Genomic DNA, 23,084 nt, shown 5'->3' on the forward strand with positions numbered 1-23,084 from the left:
CAAAAATCACGTGTTACAAGCTGATGTTGCTGCAGATTCACCATTTATCCCACCCCTATACACAGAAAATGGTGAAAGCAACTACAAATCCACAAGATAATGAGCGCCTGCAGCTGCAAATCTGTAGGCCACAGCATGGGGGCAACAGCTATATCAAAAGTATTTATGATATTTTCTTTGGTCACTGAAGTACTGCCCCTCCCAACACTGCTGCCCTAGGCACAGGCCCACATATGCTTAAAGCGCAACTGTCATGAGTTTTTAACCCCCAGACTACTACAATGTTGTTACAGATGTCCATAACATAAGTGTAACCATTAGAGATGTCGCGAATTGTTCGCTGGCGAACAGTTCCCGGCGAACTTAGCATGTTCGCGCTTGCATCGCCGGGCGAACATATGTGAAGTTTGACTCACCCCCTATACTTTAACATTGCGGTAAACTTTGACCCTGTGAGTCAGAGTCAGCAGACACATTACAGCCAATCAGCAGCAGTCCCTCCATTCCAGACCCTCCTACCTCCTGCACAGACGCCATTTTACCTTCATACGGCATGCTGCAGGCTTAGAAAGTGGAGGGACAGAGAAGCTGCTCCTGCTGTAATAGGGAAAGAGATAGCTAGGTTGCTGCTAGGTGGTGTATTCAGGGTCCACTTTACTCCTAAATCACTAGTCTAACATCTGCTTTAAGGACAGCACCCAAAAAAGCCCTTTTTAGGGCTCAAATATCAGTCCGTGTGTCTTGCAACAGCTGGAGGCACCCTGGTTGGGAGGGAACCGCTGGTTAAAAGGGGTACTCCGGTGTAAAACTTAATTTCCTTCAAGCAACTAACTGCAGTATTAAAAGGGCTATAAGTTCAGTCCGTGTGTCTTGCAACTGCTGGAGGCACCCTGGTTGGGGACCTCTGCTTAAAAGGGGAACTCTGCTGGCAACCTTTTTTGCTCATTGTCATACTAGTGCAAATCATATTTGGTGTGACAGTTGTTCAAAAAAAAAAAAAAAAACCTTTTTTGGCTGTGAAATAAAATCAGTGCTGCCGAAAGGGGGGCTCTAGCTATGTGCTGCCTAATATGGGGGAATCTATGTGCTGCCTAAAGGGGGCTCTAACTATGTACTGCCTAATATGGGGGAATCTATGTGCTGCCTAAAGGGGGATCTAAATATGTGCTGCCTAAAGGGAGGCTCTATGTGCTGACTAAAGGGGGGCTCTAACTATGTGCTCCCTAACACAGGGGAATCTATGTGCTGCCTAAAGGGGGGGATCTAACTATGTGATGCTTAAAGGGGGGATCTAACTATGTGCTGCCTAACACGGGGGAATCTATGTGCTGCCTAAAGGGGGGTTCTAACTATGTGATGCCTAAAGGGGGGATCTAACTATGTGCTGCCTAAAGGGGGCTCTATGTTCTGCCTAAAGGGAGGCTCTAACTATGTGCTGCTAATATGGGGGAATCTATGTGCTGCCTAAAGGGGGCTCTAACTATGTACTGCCTAATATGGGGGAATGTATGTGCTGCCTAAAGGGGGGATCTAAATATGTGCTGCCTAAAGGGGGCTCTAACTATGTGCTGCCTAAAGGGAGGCTCTATGTGCTTCCTAAAGGGGGTCTCTAACTATGTGCTGCCTAACACGAGGGAATCTATGTGCTGCCTAAAGGGGGGATCTAACTATGTGATGCCTAAAGGGGGGATCTAACTATGTGCTGCCTAACATGGGGGAATCTATGTGCTGCCTAAAGGGGGATCTAACTATGTGATGTCTAAAGGGGGGATCTAACTATGTGCTGCCTAAAGGGGGCTCTAGGTGCTGCCTAAAGGGAGGCTCTAACTATGTGCTGCCTAATATGGGGGAATCTATGTGCTGCCTAAAGGGGGGCTCTATGTGCTGCCTAAAGGGGAGCTCTTACTATGTGCTGCCTAACATGGGGGAATCTATGTACTGCCTATAGGGGGGATCTAACTATGTGATGGCTAAAGGGGGGATCTAACTATGTGCTGCCTAAAGGGAGGCTCTACCTATGTGCTGCCTAAAGGGGGGCTCTAACTATGTGCTGCCTAATATGGGGGAATCTATGTGCTGCCTAAAGGGGGGATCTAACTATGTGCTGCCTAAAGGGGGGCTCTATGTGCTGCCTAAAGGGGGCTAAAGCACATTATTTCAAACCATTTAAGAATAACAGGTGATTTATGCCCTTTATGGATTAAAACCAGACTCTGCATCAACTATGTAATTTTCCATGACAGTTTTGCCATGGATCCCCTCCGACACGCCACAGTCCAAGTATTAGTCCCCTTGAAACAACTTTTAAATCACTATTGTGGCCAGAAAGAGTCCCTGTGGGTATTAAAATTCGCCTGCCCATTGAAGTCAATGGCGGTTCACCCGGTTCGCGAACATTTGCGGAAGTTCGCGTTCGCCAACCGAAAATGTTATGTTCGCGACATCACTAGTAACCATACCTTTATGTATTTTCCTCCTTCTTTTATAACTTCTAAAATACATTTATCCAGCCATCAGCACAGTCAGATAGGCGTGGCTTGGTGTTCGTAACTCCCCGCCACTGCCACGCCTATTCTCTAGTACTGCAACTGCGCAGTGAGCGCATAGGCAGGGGGAGCGAGCGCTCACTCTGCCAATGCAGGGCGGTGGCGCGCACACTTCAGGAGGGGCGCATGCGATCCAACACCTATCCGACTGTGCCTGACCGCTGGATAAATGTATTTTATAAGTTATAAAAGAAGGAGGAAAACCCATAAAGGTATGGTTACACTCACGTTATGGACATCTGTAACAACATTGTAGTAGCCTGGGGGACTAAAATCTCATGATAGTTGTGCTTTAACTGAAAATAGAGCTCTGCTGGTCACAGAAATTATAGTTAGGGTGAGCACAAAAAACTGTTATTAAATAATCACGAAAGTTATTGAAGTATATACACACAAAAGTCTGTCTCTCCAACCGTAAATAATATTGTTAGGACACTTCTACTAGTCTTGTAAGAACAGCTCCACCATGAAGCTGTAGACTACACAAACTCACAGACAAGGCCATCCAATGATGAAGTACATTGGGGGAGATTTATCATAACCTGTGTAGAGGAAAAGTGGACCAGTGGCTCATAGCAACCAATCAGGTTTTTAAGAGGCCTTTTAAAAATAAAATAAACAGTCTGATTGTTTGCTATGGGCAACTGCTCCACAGAGGTCTCCAAACTGCAGCCCTCCAGATGTTTCAAAACTACAACTTCCAGAATGCCTAGACAGCCAGCACAGAAAAAAAGTATTGAACATATGAAGAAAAGAAGGTTCAAAAAGGCATGGAAAGCTGAACTCTATAGGTACAGTGGTCCCTCAAGTTACAATATTAATTGGTTCTGGGACGACCCATTGTATGTTGAAACCATTGTATGTTGAGACCAGAACTCTATGGAAATCTGGTAATTGGTTCTAAAGGCACCAAAATGTCATACAAAAATAGGAAAAAGTGAGAATTAAAGAAAAATAAGTAGATAACTAATATAGTTAAAGCAAGTCCTTCCATATAAAAATAAGAAGGATCTGCTGGGAGCTGTAAATCACTTTCTATGTCAGTGTTTCCCAAGCAGGGAGCCTCCAGCTGTTGCAAATCTACAACTCCCAGCATGCCCGGACAGCCAACAGCTGTCCGTGTATGCTGGGAATTGTAGTTTTGCAACAGCTGGAGGCACCCTGGTTGGGAAACACTGGTCTATGTAGAGGACAGGAGCTTCTTTGGGGTCCTGTACAGTACACGCAATGTCCCAAAAAAGTAACATGGAGTCGTCCTCACCTGGTATTCAAAGGAGCAGGTAACCCTGGTACAGGTAAAGTGTACAGAACATGTAATACCTTCCTGTACTGTAGGGGACGCTACCAGACATCAGTCAGTGCATGCACTTCAGTAATACAGGTGTTTTACCAGTGATATGTCCATTCCGATTGGTCAGATCTTCCAGCCATTGACACATTTCACAGATCTGGACTGTCTGTAGTATTGTATGTTGAGTCTGGTTTCAACTTACAATGGTCCAGAAAAGACCATTGTATGTTGAAACTATTGTAGGTTGAGGCCATTGTAAGTTGAGGGATCATTGTAATTAAATAGCAACCAAGCTCCTCGTCAGTGCAAATTAATATCAGCTGGTTCAGTTCCAACTGATGGCCTACAAAAAAGGTCACATTGCCGAGGTATCAAACAAGATACAACTTAAGATGGGTAAAAGCCGTCACAAGACCTTCACAATCCAATAGTGCAAAACATAACAATGGCGTTGGTTACAGGCGCATTTCTATAGTGAGCACTATAGGGCCATAATACGGAAGTGGAAAGACAATTGTTTCACTGTAAATTGGCCTCCACCAGGGGCTCCTCACAAGATTTCTAACAGAAAAGTGAAAAGAATAATAAGAGGAATTGTCCAAGAACCACGAACAACTTGTGGATAGCTTCAAAAAGACCTGAAATTATTAGGTACAGTTGTCTCAAAGAAACGGTATATAGTAAGAAACATGGTGACGTATTCAAGACTTATTTTACCCGCTGTGTGTAAAAAATATGTTGTTAAATAGAGATACTTTTATTTTTTGCATATACTGAATATATTGTGTGCAGCTATTCAGTCAGGCTGTACATCATTGTATTCCTCCTTTTAGAGCCACATTAATAAAGTTAAAGAGTTTCTAAAGTTGTTTGCTGGTATTAAAGCCTATTACTTAAGTCTTTATTGGTGTGTTGCAGGCGTATGACTAAAATAGAGGTTAAGGAGCTAATGTCTGGCATTATTGCTGTGTAATTGCTTCTGGCATATAGTAGCGGGGCACGCATGGAATAATCAAAGTCCTAGAACAAAATCAGTTTTTATGAGCTATTATACTATTAAAATACTATTTTCATAGGCTTTTGGGGACAGCAACATTATAGAAAATATTTCTATTCCCATATAAAGCAATTATTTTGGGTAAACTTCTCATCATTGCTAGATATCTAAGTACTGGCTGAAGCATGATGGCTGTCTCAGGGCAGGGGATGGGTTACATCTTTTCTGTTGCAATATGCTTTAGTGTCTCACCATATAGGGTGGATCGAGCATCTTTAGGCTCATGGCCGTAAGTGGCCCACATCACTTGAATCACATAGATTACAATAAAGAGTAGAGTCTGCTCAAAAGAAACATATGCTGAGAACACTACTGATCTGCAGGGACCAACAAAATACTTCTGAGAAACTCTCTAAAGCAAGAGTGTACCACCTGTGTCCCGGGGTATGCCAGCAGACCACAATGACATTCTGTGTGTGTCCCCAGCACAGACAAGGATTATGTTTGTCATAGGAAGGCTATTGTCTTCACTCTACCCTTCTCTTAGTAGCCTCCTTGTCAGAGAGAAGACACGTAATGTGAAGTAGATTGTCACACCAGAGCAGGGACAGGTAAATACTAAGCAGACACTTTGTAAAAGCTGACTTGTTCCCTGCACCACCAAGCTGCCTGCTTCTGGACAAGACACCTATTGGATAGGTCAGTTGACCAGGTGAAGGAGCCTAAAAGTTGGTTGACTCACTATAAAACCAGGTGAGTTGGCATGTTTGGTCATAACATCAACCAACGTTTTCTCATATCATTGCTCTGTTCAGGATTCACATCTTTTGGCTAGAGCACACAAAGCGAAAAATAATAATAATAATGTAAAGTTATAAAATGTTGCTCTTAGTCTTGAGTTGACTATATCTCATGTGTTGAGGGAGATCATCTGACTACTTGGTCATTGTACACATGGTGGTGCTACAGGGATATTAACCTCTTAATGACGCAGGGCGTACCTGTATGTCTCGCGCCTGCTCCCGCGATATAACGCAGGGTCACGCTGTGACCCCGCGTCATATCGGGTCGGTCTCAGTGGCTGACGATAGCTGGGACAACTGGCTAATACTGGACATCACCAATCGCGGTGATGCCCGATATTAACCCTTTAGAGTAAAGTAAAAAAAAGGATTCCCGGCAGCTCAGTCGGGCTGATCGGGACCACTGCTCTGTCCCTGAGATCAAGGCAGGAGCAGTAGAGTGCCAAGAACACTGATAAATGCTATGCTATGGCATAACATTGATCAGTGTCTGCAATCAATGTACTGCAGGTTAAGGTCCCCTATGGGGGCTATAACATTGCAAAATAAAGTGTAAACAAACTATTAATAAATGTGATTTAACTCCTTCCCTAATAAAAGTTTGAATCACCCCCCTTTTCCCATAAAAAAACAAAGGTAAATGAAAATTAATATAAACATATATGATATCACCACGTGTGAAAATGTCCGAACTTTAAAAATATATTGTTAATTTAACCACACAGTCAATGGCGTACAGGTAAACAAAAATCCAAAATAGCGTATTTTTGGTCACTTTGTATACCATAAACAAATGAATAAAAAGCAATCAAAAAGTCTGATCAAAACAAAAATGGTACAACCAAAAACTTCAGATCATGGTGCAAAAAAATGAGCCCCATGCATCCCTGTATACATGAAAATAAAAAAGTTATAGGGGTCAAAAGAGGACATTTTTAAATGTATAAATGTTTGCGCATGTAGTTATGATTTTTTCCAGAAGTAAAACAAAATCAAACCTATTTAAGTAGGGAATCATTTTAATCATATGAACCTACAGAATAAAGATAAGGTGTAAATTTTACCGGAAAATGCACTGTGTAAAAACGGAAGCCCTCAAAAGTTACAAAATGGTGTGTTTTTATTTTTTGATTTTGTCCCACAAATATTTTTTTCTGGTTTTGCCATAGACTTTTGGGTAAAATTACTGATGTCATTACAAAGTAGAATTGGTGGCGCAAAAAACAAGCCATAATATGGGTCTGTAGGTGCAAAACTGAAAGGGTTATGATTTTTAAAAGATGAGGAGGAAAAAATTAAAGTGCAAAAATGGAAAAATGCTTGGTCCTTAGGGGGTTAAACACTTCCTACAGAAGGCTCTAGTAGAAGGACACTTTGTGATCAACTTATTGTCAGGGGATCTTTTCTATTAGTAGAGAACATTTTTAAATGACATGGACACCTCATCCTTTATAATCAGAAACCAGTTACTCATTTTTTTTTATCATTGATTTGTTTCCTGATGGCAGAATGAAGCAACTCTCTAGTCTCTATTACGAATTTCCTACTATTTAGCTGCTACACAGAGAAAGATAAGATAAAGGCATCAGAGGGACTTTCTGCTCTTTCAGTGTTAGGGTGCATTCACACCACGATTTGGATGCTTTCTAATTTTAATGGGCCAGTAGTGTACCCTTCATATTGGACATTGAGGTCCCGACATGTCACCAGATATATCACAAATGATGTGTTGCAGTTAATCCGGGATAGGATCCACCTGGGAGAAGTAAAAACTGACTCCCGTATCCCAGCCAGACCTGGCCAGTCTGGCATTTTTGCGCCATATCCGGTTTTGTGACCAGACTGAAAAAAAAGAGCAAAAATCAGCCGACCGGAGTGACTGTCTGACTCCGTCGGCTTATTCAAATAAATGAGATGAGGGCCAGGTCCAGCTGGGATACGGGAGTGCCTGGTTTTCACATCTCCCAGCCGGATCCTGTCCCGGATTAACTGCAACACATAATTTGTGATATATCTGGTGACATGTTGGGACTGCAATGTCCAATATGTAGGGTGCACTACTGGCCCATTAAAATTAGAATTAGAAAGCATCTTTCAGATATATGGCATTTCAGTTCCCGACATGTCTCCATGATCAGTCAACACTGTGCAGAAAACCAAGAGAGTAGTCATGGTAGTCTGATTCTTCAGGGCTTTGAAAGGGTAGGAGCTCCAGTGAGAGGGAGTGACCATAGACGGAAGCTCCTTGATAGGGAGGTTTATTGGATCATGCGGCTCGATAGCAGATATCCAATGGGATTAAATAAGAGGCAGGATGTTATACTGCACTGAGCCGCATGGACCGAAATTACCCCTTGGTATTATTTCTAGCTTTTCTGTGGTGGTATGTATATTCATTCTTATGTTTATGGTTAGGGGCATTTTAGAATGCATTTTTGCTATTTATTAATACCTGTTGAATATTCCCCACCCCCCACCCCTTCCTTGTGAACGATTTATTATGAGGGTTTTTTCCTATAACTACTTTTTAGGGTCTAACTACATCATTTTGCTCCGTAGGAGTATATAGAGTATATAATGCATACTTAAATACATTTGATCATATTTTTGTTTTGTTTCTGCTACTATGATAGAATGGAGATTTTTTTTTACTTTATTGTGGTGCATTAAATATGAGACATTTTTAATTATACATGTCTTTGTAATGGAGTTTGCCCGGTGTGGGGGAGTGTCTCTTATCTGCTGTTACGGAAAGTGATTGCACCTGTGTTAAGGATTCCCTCCCCCATATAGGCAATCCAAATCTGTGACTCTGCGTCAGTATGATTAAGATCGCTTAGACGATCAAAACGGGTCACTGCTGTCCTGGTCTGTGTGTATTGCTGTACTGAAATAAATGTTCCCGCATTCGAGCTGCTGCACTGGATACTTCTTTATTTCCCAAAAATAACACCTGAAAGCAGATGAAAAGGAGAGAAGTTCACTTAGTCTTTGCATTGTGTGTCTGTGTGTGCCACACTAAGCATAAACAACAGAAAGAGGAGAAGAGAACTGTCTGAGGACTTGAGAACCAAAATTGTGAAAAATATCAACAATCTAAAGATTATAAATCCATCTCCAGAGATCTAGATTTGCCTTTGTCCACAGTGTGCAACACTGTAGGTAATCTCCCTGGGCGTTGACGGAAGAGAAAAATGTATGAAAGGTGTCAATGCAGGATAGTCCGGATGGTGGATAAGCAGCCCCAAACAAGTCCCAAAAATATTCAAGCTGTCCTGCAGGCTCAGGAAGCATCAGTGTCAGAGCAAACTATCTGTAGACATTTAAATGAAATGAAACGCTATGGCAGGAGACCCAGGAGGACCCCACTGCTGACACAGAGACATAAAAAAGCGAGACTACACTTTGCCAAAATGAACTTGAGTAAGTAAAAATCCTTCTGGAAAAACGTCTTGTGGACAGATGAGACCTGTCACGATGCCGGCTGGCAGGAGGTGGATCCTCTGTGCCAGAGAGGGATTGGCGTGGACCGTGCTAGTGGATCGGTTCTAAGTCACTACTGGTATTCACCAGAGCCCGCCGCAAAGCGGGATGGTCTTGCTGCGGCGGTAGTGACCAGGTCGTATCCACTAGCAACGGCTCAACCTCTCTGACTGCTGAAGATAGGCGCGGTACAAGGGAGTAGACAGAAGCAAGGTCAGACGTAGCAGAAGGTCGGGGCAGGCAGCAAGGATCGTAGTCAGGGGCAACGGCAGGAGGTCTGGAACACAGGCTAAGAACACACAAGGGAACGCTTTCACTAGGCACAAGGGCAACACACTAATTAGAACCACTGCGCCAATCAGCGGCGCAGTGGCCCTTTAAATCGCAGAGACCCGGCGCGCGCGCCCTAGGGAGCGGGGCCGCGCGCGCCGGGACAGGACCGACGGAGAGCGAGTCAGGTACGGGAGCCGGGGTGCGCATCGCGAGCGGGCGCCACCCGCATCTCGAATCGCATCCCGGCTGGAGGCGGTATCGCAGCGCACCCGGTCAGTGGATCTGACCGGGGCGCTGCAGTAACGAGAGTGTAGCGAGCGCTCCGGGGAGGAGCGGGGACCCAGAGCGCTCGGCGTAACAGTACCCCCCCCTTGGGTCTCCCCCTCTTCTTTGAGCCTGAGAACCTGAGGACCAGACTTTTATCCAGGATATTGTCCTCAGGTTCCCAGGATCTCTCTTCAGGACCACAGCCCTCCCAGTCAACCAAAAAAAAGGTTTTCCCTCTGACCTTTTTGGAGGCCAGTATCTCCTTCACAGGAAAGACGTCCGAAGAACCGGAGACAGGAGTGGGAGAAATAAGTTTAGGAGAGAAACGGTTGAGGATGAGTGGTTTAAGAAGAGAGACATGAAAGGCATTAGGAATACGAAGAGAAGGAGGAAGAAGAAGTTTGTAAGAGACAGGATTAATCTGGCACAAAACTTTGAAAGGACCAAGATAGCGTGGTCCCAATTTGTAGCTGGGAACACGGAAGCGGACATATTTAGCGGAGAGCCATACCTTGTCTCCGGGAGCAAAAATGGGGGGAGCTCTTCTTTTCTTATCAGCAAACTTCTTCATGCGTGATGAAGCCTGTAAGAGAGAATTTTGGGTCTCTTTCCATATGGTGGAAAGATCACGAGTTATTTCATCCACAGCGGGCAAACCAGAGGGCAAGGGAGTAGGGAGGGGGGGAAGAGGGTGACGGCCGTACACCACGAAAAATGGGGATTTGGAAGAAGATTCAGAGACTCTGAAGTTATACGAGAATTCGGCCCATGGTAGAAGATCTGCCCAGTCATCCTGGCGGGAGGAAACAAAATGCCGTAAATAATCACCCAGGACCTGGTTAATTCTTTCTACTTGCCCATTGGATTGAGGATGATAAGCAGAAGAAAAATGTAATTTAATCTTGAGTTGTTTACAGAGAGCCCTCCAGAATTTTGACACGAATTGGACGCCTCTATCCGAGACGATCTGCGTGGGCAACCCGTGAAGACGAAAAATGTGTACAAAAAATTGTTTTGCCAACTGAGGCGCAGAAGGAAGACCAGGAAGAGGAATAAAATGTGCCATCTTGGAAAATCGATCAACGACCACCCAAACAACAGTGTTGCCACGGGATGGGGGTAAGTCAGTAATAAAGTCCATACCAATCAGAGACCAAGGCTGTTCGGGGACAGGCAGAGGGTGAAGGAGACCAGCAGGCTTCTGGCGAGGAGTCTTGTCCCGGGCACAGACAGTGCAGGCCCGCACAAAATCAACAACATCCGTCTCCAGAGTCGGCCACCAATAGAAACGAGAGATGAGTTGCACGGATTTCTTGATGCCCGCATGGCCTGCGAGATGGGAGGAGTGACCCCATTTGAGGATTCCGAGGCGTTGGCGTGGAGGGACGAAGGTCTTCCCTGGAGGAGTTTGCCTGATGGAGGCTGGAGAAGTGGAGATCAGGCAGTCAGGAGGAATGATGTGTTGCGGAGAGAGCTCTACTTCCGAGGCATCCGAGGAACGAGAGAGAGCATCGGCCCTGATGTTCTTATCGGCAGGGCGAAAGTGAATTTCAAAATTAAACCGGGCAAAGAACAGAGACCACCTGGCCTGGCGAGGATTCAGCCGTTGGGCAGACTGGAGATAGGAGAGATTCTTGTGATCGGTGTAAATAATAACTGGAAATTTAGATCCCTCCAGCAGATGCCTCCATTCCTCAAGTGCTAATTTAATGGCCAGTAGCTCTCAATCCCCGATGGAGTAGTTCCTCTCCGCCGGAGAGAAGGTCCTAGAAAAAAAACCACAGGTAACAGCATGCCCGGAAGAATTTTTTTGTAGAAGAACCGCTCCAGCTCCTACTGAGGAGGCATCAACCTCCAATAGGAAGGGTTTAGATGGGTCAGGTCTGGAGAGCACGGGAGCAGAAGAAAAGGCCGACTTGAGCCGTTTAAAGGCGTCTTCCGCTTGAGGAGGCCAGGACTTAGGATTGGCATTCTTTTTGGTTAAAGCCACGATAGGAGCCACAATGGTGGAAAAATGTGGAATAAATTGTCTGTAATAATTGGCGAACCCCAAGAAACGTTGGATAGCACGGAGTCCGGAGGGGCGTGGCCAATCTAAGACGGCAGAGAGTTTGTCTGGATCCATTTGTAGTCCCTGGCCAGAGACCAAGTATCCTAGGAAAGGAAGAGATTGACATTCAAACAGACATTTCTCCATTTTGGCATAAAGTTGATTGTCACGAAGTCTCTGAAGAACCATGCGGACATGCTGGCGGTGTTCTTCTAGGTTGGCAGAAAAAATCAGAATATCGTCCAGATACACAACAACACAGGAATATAAGAGATCACGAAAAATTTCATTAACAAAGTCTTGGAAGACGGCAGGGGCGTTGCACAGGCCAAAGGGCATGACCAGATACTCAAAGTGTCCATCTCTAGTGTTAAATGCCGTTTTCCATTCATCCCCCTCCCTGATGCGGATGAGATTATAAGCACCTCTTAAGTCCAGTTTGGTAAAGATGTGGGCACCTTGGAGGCGATCAAAGAGTTCTGAGATAAGAGGTAGAGGGTAGCGGTTCTTTACCGTGATTTTATTAAGACCGCGGTAGTCAATGCAAGGACGTAGGGAGCCATCTTTTTTGGACACAAAGAAAAATCCAGCTCCGGCAGGAGAGGAGGATTTGCGGATAAACCCCTTTTCTAAATTTTCCTGGATGTACTCAGACATAGCAAGAGTCTCTGGGGCGGACAGAGGATAAATTCTGCCCCGGGGTGGAGTAGTGCCTGGGAGGAGGTCAATAGGACAGTCATAAGGCCTGTGAGGGGGTAGAGTCTCAGCTTGTTTTTTGCAAAACACATCAGCAAAGTCCATATAGGCCTTAGGGAGGCCGGTTACAGGGGGAACCACAGGGTCACGGCAGGGAGTACTGGGAACCGGTTTAAGGCAGTCCTTGAAACAAGAGATACCCCAGCTCTTGATCTCCCCCGTGGACCAATCCAGGGTTGGGGAATGGCGTTGGAGCCACGGTAGTCCAAGGAGAATTTCGGAAGTGCAATTGGGGAGGACCAAGAACTCAATTTTTTCTTGATGAGGTCCGATGCACATTAGAAGGGGCTCCGTGCGGTAACGTATGGTGCAGTCCAATCTTTCATTATTAACACAATTGATGTAGAGGGGCCTGGCGAGACTGGTTACCGGGATGTTGAACCTGTTGATGAGAGAGGCCAAAATAAAGTTTCCTGCAGATCCGGAATCCAAGAAGGCCATAGTAGAGAAGGAGAAGGTAGATGCAGATATCCGCACAGGCACAGTAAGGCGTGGAGAAGCAGAGTAGACATCAAGAACTGTCTCACCTTTGTGCGGAGTCAGCGTGCATCTTTCCAGGCGGGGAGGACGGATAGGACAATCCTTCAGGAAGTGTTCGGTACCGGCACAGTACAGGCAGAGATTCTCCATGCGGCGTCGTGTCCTCTCTTGAGGTGTCAGGCGAGACCGGTCAACTTGCATAGCCTCCACGGCGGGAGGCACAGGAACGGATTGCAGAGGACCAGAGGAGAGAGGAGCCGGGGAGAAAAAACGCCTCGTGCGAACAAAGTCCATATCCTGGCGGAGCTCCTGACGCCTTTCGGAAAAACGCATGTCAATGCGAGTGGCAAGATGAATGAGTTCATGTAGATTAGCAGGAATTTCTCGTGCGGCCAGAACATCTTTAATGTTGCTGGATAGGCCTTTTTTAAAGGTCGCGCAGAGGGCCTCATTATTCCAGGATAGTTCAGAAGCAAGAGTACGGAATTGTATGGCGTACTCGCCAACGGAAGAATTACCCTGGACCAGGTTCAGCAGGGCAGTCTCAGCAGAGGAGGCTCGGGCAGGTTCCTCAAAGACACTACGAATTTCCGAGAAGAAGGAGTGTACAGAGGCAGTGACGGGGTCATTGCGGTCCCAGAGCGGTGTGGCCCATGACAGAGCTTTTCCAGACAGAAGGCTGACTACGAAAGCCACCTTAGACCTTTCAGTAGGAAACTGGTCCGACATCATCTCCAAGTGCAGGGAACATTGTGAAAGAAAGCCACGGCAAAACTTAGAGTCCCCATCAAATTTGTCCGGCAAGGATAGTCGTAGGCCTGAAGCGGCCACTCGCTGCGGAGGAGGTGCAGGAGCTGGCGGAGGAGATGATTGCTGAAGCTGTGGTAGTAGCTGCTGTAGCATCACGGTCAGTTGAGACAGCTGGTGGCCTTGTTGCGCTATCTGTTGTGACTGCTGGGCGACCACCGTGGTGAGGTCAGCGACAACTGGCAGAGGTACTTCAGCGGGATCCATGGCCGGATCTACTGTCACGATGCCGGCTGGCAGGAGGTGGATCCTCTGTGCCAGAGAGGGATTGGCGTGGACCGTGCTAGTGGATCGGTTCTAAGTCACTACTGGTATTCACCAGAGCCCGCCGCAAAGCGGGATGGTCTTGCTGTGGCGGTAGTGACCAGGTCGTATCCACTAGCAACGGCTCAACCTCTCTGACTGCTGAAGATAGGCGCGGTACAAGGGAGTAGACAGAAGCAAGGTCGGACGTAGCAGAAGGTCGGGGCAGGCAGCAAGGATCGTAGTCAGGGGCAACGGCAGGAGGTCTGGAACACAGGCTAAGAACACACAAGGGAACGCTTTCACTAGGCACAAGGGCAACACACTAATTAGAACCACTGCGCCAATCAGCGGCGCAGTGGCCCTTTAAATCGCAGAGACCCGGCGCGCGCGCGCCCTAGGGAGCGGGGCCGCGCGCGCCGGGACAGGACCGACGGAGAGCGAGTCAGGTACGGGAGCCGGGGTGCGCATCGTGAGCGGGCGCCACCCGCATCGCGAATCGCATCCCGGCTGGAGGCGGTATCGCAGCGCACCCGGTCAGTGGATCTGACCGGGGCGCTGCAGTAACGAGAGTGTAGCGAGCGCTCCGGGGAGGAGCGGGGACCCAGAGCGCTCGGCGTAACAAGACCAAGATAGAGCTTTTTGGTAAAGCACATCATTCTACTGTTTACTGAAAACAGAATGATGCCTACAAAGAAAAGAACACAGTACCTACAGTGAAATATGGTGGAAGTTCAATGATGTTTTTTAATTTTTTTAATGTATTCATTGTGTCCAGGCTGCAAAAAGTAAAATAACAAACTAACTCCCCTTCCACCGCTCCCCCGGTGCGGCAATATCAGTCTTCTGTGCTCCTGGCCCGGTCATCTTCCGCATCTTGGAGTCCGAAGCGTCATACTGCGATCAGCTTATCGCCAGCCACAGCACTGTCCCACCTTGGCCGGTGATAGGCTGAGCGCAGTGTCATATAATGAGCCTGTGCCCCGCCTTCTCCCTGGTGCCTGGGCCATTACATGACACTACGCTCAGCGTATCACTGGCTGAGACGGGACATAGCTGCGGCCGGTGATAAGCTGATCGCAGTGTGATGCATTGGGCTCCAAGATGCGGAAGAAGACCAGGCCCAGAAGACAATGCATTCGGGGAACAACGGAAGGTACGTTAAAGTTTGTTATTTTACTTTTTGCAGCCAGAGCACAATGGATGCATGAAAAATTCTGACTGAGTAAGTGGCCATAGCGAACACAATAAAAGAGTTCAAAAGGGGACTGGATACCTTTCTGGAGAGTAATAACATTACAGGTTATGGTTACTAGATTTATAGGGACAGGCCATTGATCCAGGGATTTATTCTGATGGCATATTTGGAGTTGGGAAGGAATTTTTTCCCTTGGTATAAGGCAATTGGCATTAGCCTCATTAGGTTTTTTTTTTTTGCCTTCCTCTGGATCAACACTATAGGGACACAATAGGGTTATAGGTTGAACTTGGACTTGTTTTTCTTTTAACCTTATGAACTAATACAGCAGAGTGGTCAGTAATTGATAGGGTAAGAATTGTCCTATATAGAGTACAAATGATCAGAAGCATCAGTTTTTGCAGATCACAAGATCTTATCAATAACATATGAGTGGGGGACATATTAGAGGATGTGGAGATGACTCACTGACCAAGGGTGTTGGTTAACCATCTGTACATAATCAGCTAGCCTTACACTAAGAATACTACCGGCAGATTGCTCATTTGATCCATAGGTCTTGCTCTCAAACTCTCCTCAAATACAACATGCCCAATCCTTTTTCACTTCCCAACATCTGCCAAGAGTCATAAGGCCTGCAAACACATTAGGTGGGTGGCCAAACACATGAAATAGGTGGCCTTTGCTGACACCTATCTAATGTGCATGGCTAGCTTAAGGTGGGTTATACTATGTTCGGAGAACTGTAGACCTCAATCCATTCAAATTCTTATGTATTAAGTTAGGAGCTCAGTTAACCAATCTTATGTACAGGCTTCATGGTAAAAGCATATTTATTCCTATTTATTGTGCACATATGAATACAAAATTATATTTTATTTAATTTATATTATGTAAAGCTTTCTCATTGCAAACAATTAAGGGGGTCATGCATCATCAGGGAGGTTTGGGTGCGACAAGTGACACGTTTTTGCATTTGTCGCATGCATGTCGCTGCTGGATTATGATGTGTGCATCTTTAAATACATGCTGGCTAATGTTAGTATGCGAATGCGACTTTCGCACCAGTTTGCACAGCATGTATAAGAAATAGACTTGGCCAGATGATAATGATAAAAAGTCACTCAGATTTGTGCAGCTGTCATGAATAATCCTAATACGTGCCATGAGGCATGGTGTAATTAAGTCAATGTATGCATATTTCACCATATAAGATACTGGAATTTGCAAAGTCAATACCCATTTATATGTCATTTGAGCAGTCGAAGAACATATATTAAGATCCATGAAAGCAAAGGTTCCTGATACACGTCTGTCATCGCAACATAAACTGCTGTTCAGGCCCTAATTGTCTAGAAAGGGTATGTAACATACTGGATGTATGGTAGGGACATAGAAGGGGCCACAATAAAAAGATTCATTGAAAAATATGTAGCTCAATAATTTGTGGCCAACCCTACAACTGTCATAACAGGAAACATTCCTTCCCCTAAAATTTCTCACTCATTAGGGCACAAATTAGGAATATGTAACTGGGGCACAGAAACGTATATGTGCCAACGAAAATTGCATGTTACATGAGGCGCACACATGTAAGACACCGCAAACCAAAACATCCACCATTGACCAAACACAAAGGCCTTGATCATCCCCTAAGTCTCTCCTCTACTTTTATTTATAGTTTAAAAAGTTTTATCTCTGATAGGTCTTATAATCTTTGATCATCAATATGATCAGCTTAGTACAGCATTACCTGTGGCCATCGATTAATCCCCACCAAACAAGCAGGCCACACGATGTAAAGTATCAAAATATTATGCCCTGGAAGAAGCAGATTGAGCGAAACGTTGGGTGGTGCTGGAGGTCCTGTTGTGTCCCTATTTGGTGAAATTTGTTTGTACCTGTTACGCCGAGCGCTCCGGGTCCCCGCTCCTCCCCGGAGCGCTCGCTTCACTCCCCCCGCTGCAGCGCTCCGGTCACGTCCTCTGACCCGGGGCGCTGCGATTCCGCTGCCAGCCGGGATGCGATTCGCGATGCGGGTAGCGCCCGCTCGCGATGCGCACCCCGGCTCCCCTACCTGACTCGCTCTCCGTCTGTTCTGTCCCGGCGCGCGCGGCCCCGCTCCCTAGGGCGCGCGCGCGCCGGGTCTCTGCGATTTAAAGGGCCACTGCGCCGCTGATTGGCGCAGTGGTTCCAATTAGTGTGTTCACCTGTGCACTTCCCTATATCACCTCACTTCCCCTGCACTCCCTTGCCGGATCTTGTTGCCATTGTGCCAGTGAAAGCGTTCCTTGTGTGTTCCTAGCCTGTGTTCCAGACCTTCTGCCGTTGCCCCTGACTACGATCCTTGCTGCCTGCCCCGACCTTCTGCTACGTCCGACCTTGCTTCTGCCTACTCCCTTGTACCGCGCCTATCTTCAGCAGCCAGAGAGGTGAGCCGTTGCTAGTGGATACGACCTGGTCACTACCGCCGCAGCAAGACCATCCCGCTTTGCGGCGGGCTCTGGTGTAAACCAGTAGTGGCTTAGAACCGGTCCACTAGCACGGTCCACGCCAATCCCTCTCTGGCACAGAGGATCCACTACCTGCCAGCCGGCATCGTGACAGTAGATCCGGCCATGGATCCCGCTGAAGTTCCTCTGCCAGTTGTCGCTGACCTCACCACGGTGGTCGCCCAGCAGTCACAACAGATAGCGCAACAAGGCCAACAGCTGTCTCAACTGACCGTTATGCTACAACAGTTACTACCACAGCTTCAGCAGTCATCTCCTCCGCCAGCTCCTGCACCTCCTCCGCAGCGAGTGGCCGCTCCTGGGCTACGCTTATCCTTGCCGGATAAATTTGATGGGGACTCTAAGTTTTGCCGTGGTTTTCTTTCCCAATGTTCCCTGCATCTGGAGATGATGTCGGACCTGTTTCCCACTGAAAGGTCTAAGGTGGCTTTCGTAGTCAGCCTTCTGTCCGGAAAAGCCCTGTCATGGGCCACACCGCTCTGGGACCGCAATGACCCCGTCACTGCCTCTGTACACTCCTTCTTCTCGGAAATCCGAAGTGTCTTTGAGGAACCTGCCCGAGCCTCTTCTGCTGAGACTGCCCTGTTGAACCTGGTCCAGGGTAATTCTTCCGTTGGCGAGTATGCCGTACAATTCCGTACTCTTGCTTCAGAATTGTCCTGGAATAATGAGGCCCTCTGCGCGACCTTCAAAAAAGGCCTATCCAGCAACATTAAAGATGTTCTGGCCGCACGAGAAATTCCTGCTAATCTACATGAACTTATTCACCTAGCCACTCGCATTGACATGCGTTTTTCCGAAAGGCGTCAGGAACTCCGCCAAGATATGGACTCTGTTCGCACGAGGCGTTTCTTCTCCTCGGCTCCTCTCTCCTCTGGTCCCCTGCAATCTGTTCCTGTGCCTCCCGCCGTGGAGGCTATGCAGGTCGACCGGTCTCGCCTGACACCTCAAGAGAGGACACGACGCCGTATGGAGAACCTCTGCCTGTACTGTGCTAGTACCGAACACTTCCTGAGGGATTGTCCTATCCGTCCTCCCCGCCTGGAAAGACGTACGCTGACTCCGCACAAAGGTGTGACAGTCCTTGATGTCTACTCTGCTTCTCCACGTCTTACTGTGCCTGTGCGGATGTCTGCCTCTGCCTTCTCCTTCTCTACAGTGGCCTTCTTGGACTCTGGATCTGCAGGAAATTTTATTTTGGCCTCTCTCGTCAACAGGTTCAACATCCCCGTGACCAGTCTCGCCAGACCCCTCTACATCAATTGTGTAAATAATGAAAGATTGGACTGTACCATACGTTTCCGCACGGAGCCCCTTCTTATGAGCATCGGATCTCATCATGAGAGGATTGAACTTTTGGTCCTCCCCAATTGCACCTCGGAAATTCTCCTTGGACTTCCCTGGCTTCAACTTCATTCCCCAACCCTGGATTGGTCCACTGGGGAGATCAAGAGTTGGGGGTCCTCTTGTTCCAAGAACTGTCTAAAACCGGTTCCCAGTAACCCTTGCCGTAACTCTGTGGTTCCTCCAGTAACCGGTCTCCCTAAGGCCTATATGGACTTCGCGGATGTTTTCTGCAAAAAACAAGCTGAGACTCTACCTCCTCACAGGCCTTATGATTGCCCTATCGACCTCCTCCCGGGCACTACTCCACCCCGGGGCAGAATTTATCCTCTCTCTGCCCCAGAGACTCTTGCCATGTCCGAATACGTCCAGGAGAATCTTAAAAAGGGCTTTATCCGTAAATCCTCCTCTCCTGCCGGAGCCGGATTTTTCTTTGTGTCCAAAAAAGATGGCTCCCTACGTCCTTGCATTGACTACCGCGGTCTTAATAAAATCACGGTTAAGAACCGCTACCCCTTACCCCTCATCTCTGAACTCTTTGATCGCCTCCAAGGTGCCCACATCTTTACTAAATTGGACTTAAGAGGCGCCTATAACCTCATCCGCATCAGAGAGAGGGACGAGTGGAAAACGGCATTTAACACCAGAGATGGACACTTTGAGTATCTGGTCATGCCCTTTGGCCTGTGCAACGCCCCTGCCGTCTTCCAAGACTTTGTCAATTAAATTTTTCGTGATCTGTTATACTCTTGTGTTGTTGTATATCTGGACGATATCCTAATTTTTTCTGCCAATCTAGAAGAACACCGCCAGCATGTCCGTATGGTTCTTCAGAGACTTCGTGACAACCAACTCTATGCCAAAATTGAGAAATGTCTGTTTGAATGCCAATCTCTTCCTTTTCTAGGATATTTGGTCTCTGGCCAGGGACTACAGATGGATCCAGACAAACTTTCTGCCGTCTTAGATTGGCCACGCCCCTCCGGACTCCGTGCTATCCAACGCTTTTTGGGGTTCGCCAATTATTACAGGCAATTTATTCCACATTTTTCTACCATTGTGGCTCCTATCGTGGCTTTAACCAAAAAAAATGCTGATCCCAAGTCCTGGCCTCCTCAAGCAGAAGACGCCTTTAAACGACTCAAGTCTGCCTTTTCTTCGGCTCCCGTCCTCTCCAGACCTGACCCTTCCAAACCCTTCCTATTGGAGGTTGATGCCTCCTCAGTGGGAGCTGGAGCTGTTCTTCTACAAAAAAATTCTTCCGGGCATGCTGTCACTTGTGGTTTTTTCTCTAGGACCTTCTCTCCAGCGGAGAGGAACTACTCCATCGGGGATCGAGAGCTTCTAGCCATTAAATTAGCACTTGAGGAATGGAGGCATCTGTTGGAGGGATCAAGTTCTCCTGTTATTATCTACACCGACCACAAGAACCTCTCCTACCTCCAGTCTGCCCAACGGCTGAATCCTCGCCAGGCCCGGTGGTCTCTGTTCTTTGCCCGATTTAATTTTGAGATTCACTTTCGTCCTGCCGATAAGAACATTAGGGCCGATGCTCTCTCTCGTTCCTCGGATGCCTCAGAAGTTGAACTCTCTCCGCAACACATCATTCCACCTGACTGCCTGATCTCCACTTCTCCTGCCTCCATCAGGCAGACTCCTCCAGGAAAGACCTTTGTTTCTCCTCGCCAACGCCTCGGAATCCTCAAATGGGGTCACTCCTCCCATCTCGCAGGTCATGCGGGTATCAAGAAATCTGTGCAACTCATTTCCCGCTTCTATTGGTGGCCGACTCTGGAGACGGATGTTGTGGACTTTGTGCGAGCCTGCACTATCTGTGCCCGGGATAAGACTCCTCGCCAGAAGCCCGCTGGTTTTCTTCATCCTCTGCCTGTCCCCGAACAGCCTTGGTCTCTGATTGGTATGGATTTTATTACTGATTTACCCCCTTCCCGTGGCAACACTGTTATTTGGGTGGTCGTTGATCGATTCTCCAAAATGGCACATTTCATCCCTCTTCCTGGTCTTCCTTCTGCGCCTCAGTTGGCTAAACAATTTTTTGTACACATTTTTCGTCTTCACGGGTTGCCTACGCAGATTGTCTCGGATAGAGGCGTCCAATTCGTGTCTAAATTCTGGAGGGCTCTCTGTAAACAACTCAAGATTAAATTAAATTTTTCTTCTGCATATCATCCCCAGTCCAATGGACAAGTAGAAAGAATTAACCAGATCTTGGGTGATTATTTGCGACATTTTGTTTCCTCCCGCCAGGATGACTGGGCAGATCTCCTCCCATGGGCCGAATTCTCGTATAACTTCAGGGTCTCTGAGTCTTCCTCCAAATCCCCATTTTTCGTGGTGTACGGCCGTCACCCTCTTCCCCCCCTCCCTACTCCCTTGCCCTCTGGTCTGCCCGCTGTGGATGAAATTTCTCGTGACCTTTCCATCATATGGAGAGAGACCCAAAATTCTCTCTTACAGGCTTCATCACGCATGAAGAAGTTCGCGGATAAGAAAAGAAGAGCCCCTCCCGTTTTTTCCCCTGGAGACAAGGTATGGCTCTCCGCTAAATATGTCCGCTTCCGTGTCCCTAGCTACAAGTTGGGACCACGCTATCTTGGTCCTTTCAAAATTTTGTGTCAAATTAATCCTGTCTCTTATAAACTTCTTCTTCCTCCTTCTCTTCGTATCCCTAATGCCTTTCACGTCTCTCTTCTCAAACCACTCATCCTCAACCGTTTTTCTCCCAAATCTGTTCCTCCCACTCCTGTTTCCGGCTCCTCGGACATCTTCTCGGTCAAAGAAATCTTAGCTGCCAAAAAGGTCAGAGGGAAAAATTTTTTTTTAGTGGACTGGGAGGGTTGTGGTCCTGAAGAGAGATCCTGGGAACCTGAGGACAACATCCTAGACAAAAGTCTGCTCCTCAGGTTCTCAGGCTCTAAGAAGAGGGGGAGACCCAAGGGGGGGGGTACTGTTACGCCGAGCGCTCCGGGTCCCCGCTCCTCCCCGGAGCGCTCGCTTCACTCCCCCCGCTGCAGCGCTCCGGTCACGTCCTCTGACCCGGGGCGCTGCGATTCCGCTGCCAGCCGGGATGCGATTCGCGATGCGGGTAGCGCCCGCTCGCGATGCGCACCCCGGCTCCCCTACCTGACTCGCTCTCCGTCTGTTCTGTCCCGGCGCGCGCGGCCCCGCTCCCTAGGGCGCGCGCGCGCCGGGTCTCTGCGATTTAAAGGGCCACTGCGCCGCTGATTGGCGCAGTGGTTCCAATTAGTGTGTTCACCTGTGCACTTCCCTATATCACCTCACTTCCCCTGCACTCCCTTGCCGGATCTTGTTGCCATTGTGCCAGTGAAAGCGTTCCTTGTGTGTTCCTAGCCTGTGTTCCAGACCTTCTGCCGTTGCCCCTGACTACGATCCTTGCTGCCTGCCCCGACCTTCTGCTACGTCCGACCTTGCTTCTGCCTACTCCCTTGTACCGCGCCTATCTTCAGCAGCCAGAGAGGTGAGCCGTTGCTAGTGGATACGACCTGGTCACTACCGCCGCAGCAAGACCATCCCGCTTTGCGGCGGGCTCTGGTGTAAACCAGTAGTGGCTTAGAACCGGTCCACTAGCACGGTCCACGCCAATCCCTCTCTGGCACAGAGGATCCACTACCTGCCAGCCGGCATCGTGACAGTACCCCTTCTTGCTGCATTATTTGTGTTCTAAATACTTTTACATTGCAGTGTCCCAGGGTACGTCTTATACATACCCCTAAGCATGTCTTGTCTAGCTCTTATATAAGTTATTAGGTGGACCTCTTGGCTTTGCACTTGTCAGACTAGTCTTTGTTTATAATTTACTTGATCTATATATGCCATATTGATTTAATATGCTATTTGCGTAGGATCAATTATATCTGGCATATTTTGTATCTATAACAGTTTTAGACTAATGAAGATTATAGATATCAATATTAGCACCAGTATCTTTATGTGGTGTCCCGGTACAGGACCTTGTCCTGTTCCTGTCTTAAGTCCCCTCAGGAAGAGTCCC

The 23,084-nt window shown here is 47.4% G+C and overlaps 1 protein-coding gene across 10 annotated transcripts in view; it reads right to left on the reverse strand.

Moving 5' to 3' along the window:
- Positions 1-23,084, reverse strand: part of LOC130282117 (neutral ceramidase-like) — a 348,583-nt gene that overhangs the window by 67,702 nt on the left and 257,797 nt on the right. The gene's annotated exons all lie outside the window — the stretch shown is intronic.

This window comes from Hyla sarda, chromosome 7 (genome assembly GCF_029499605.1).
Source record: "Hyla sarda isolate aHylSar1 chromosome 7, aHylSar1.hap1, whole genome shotgun sequence".
NCBI classification, from domain to species: Eukaryota; Metazoa; Chordata; class Amphibia; order Anura; family Hylidae; genus Hyla; species Hyla sarda.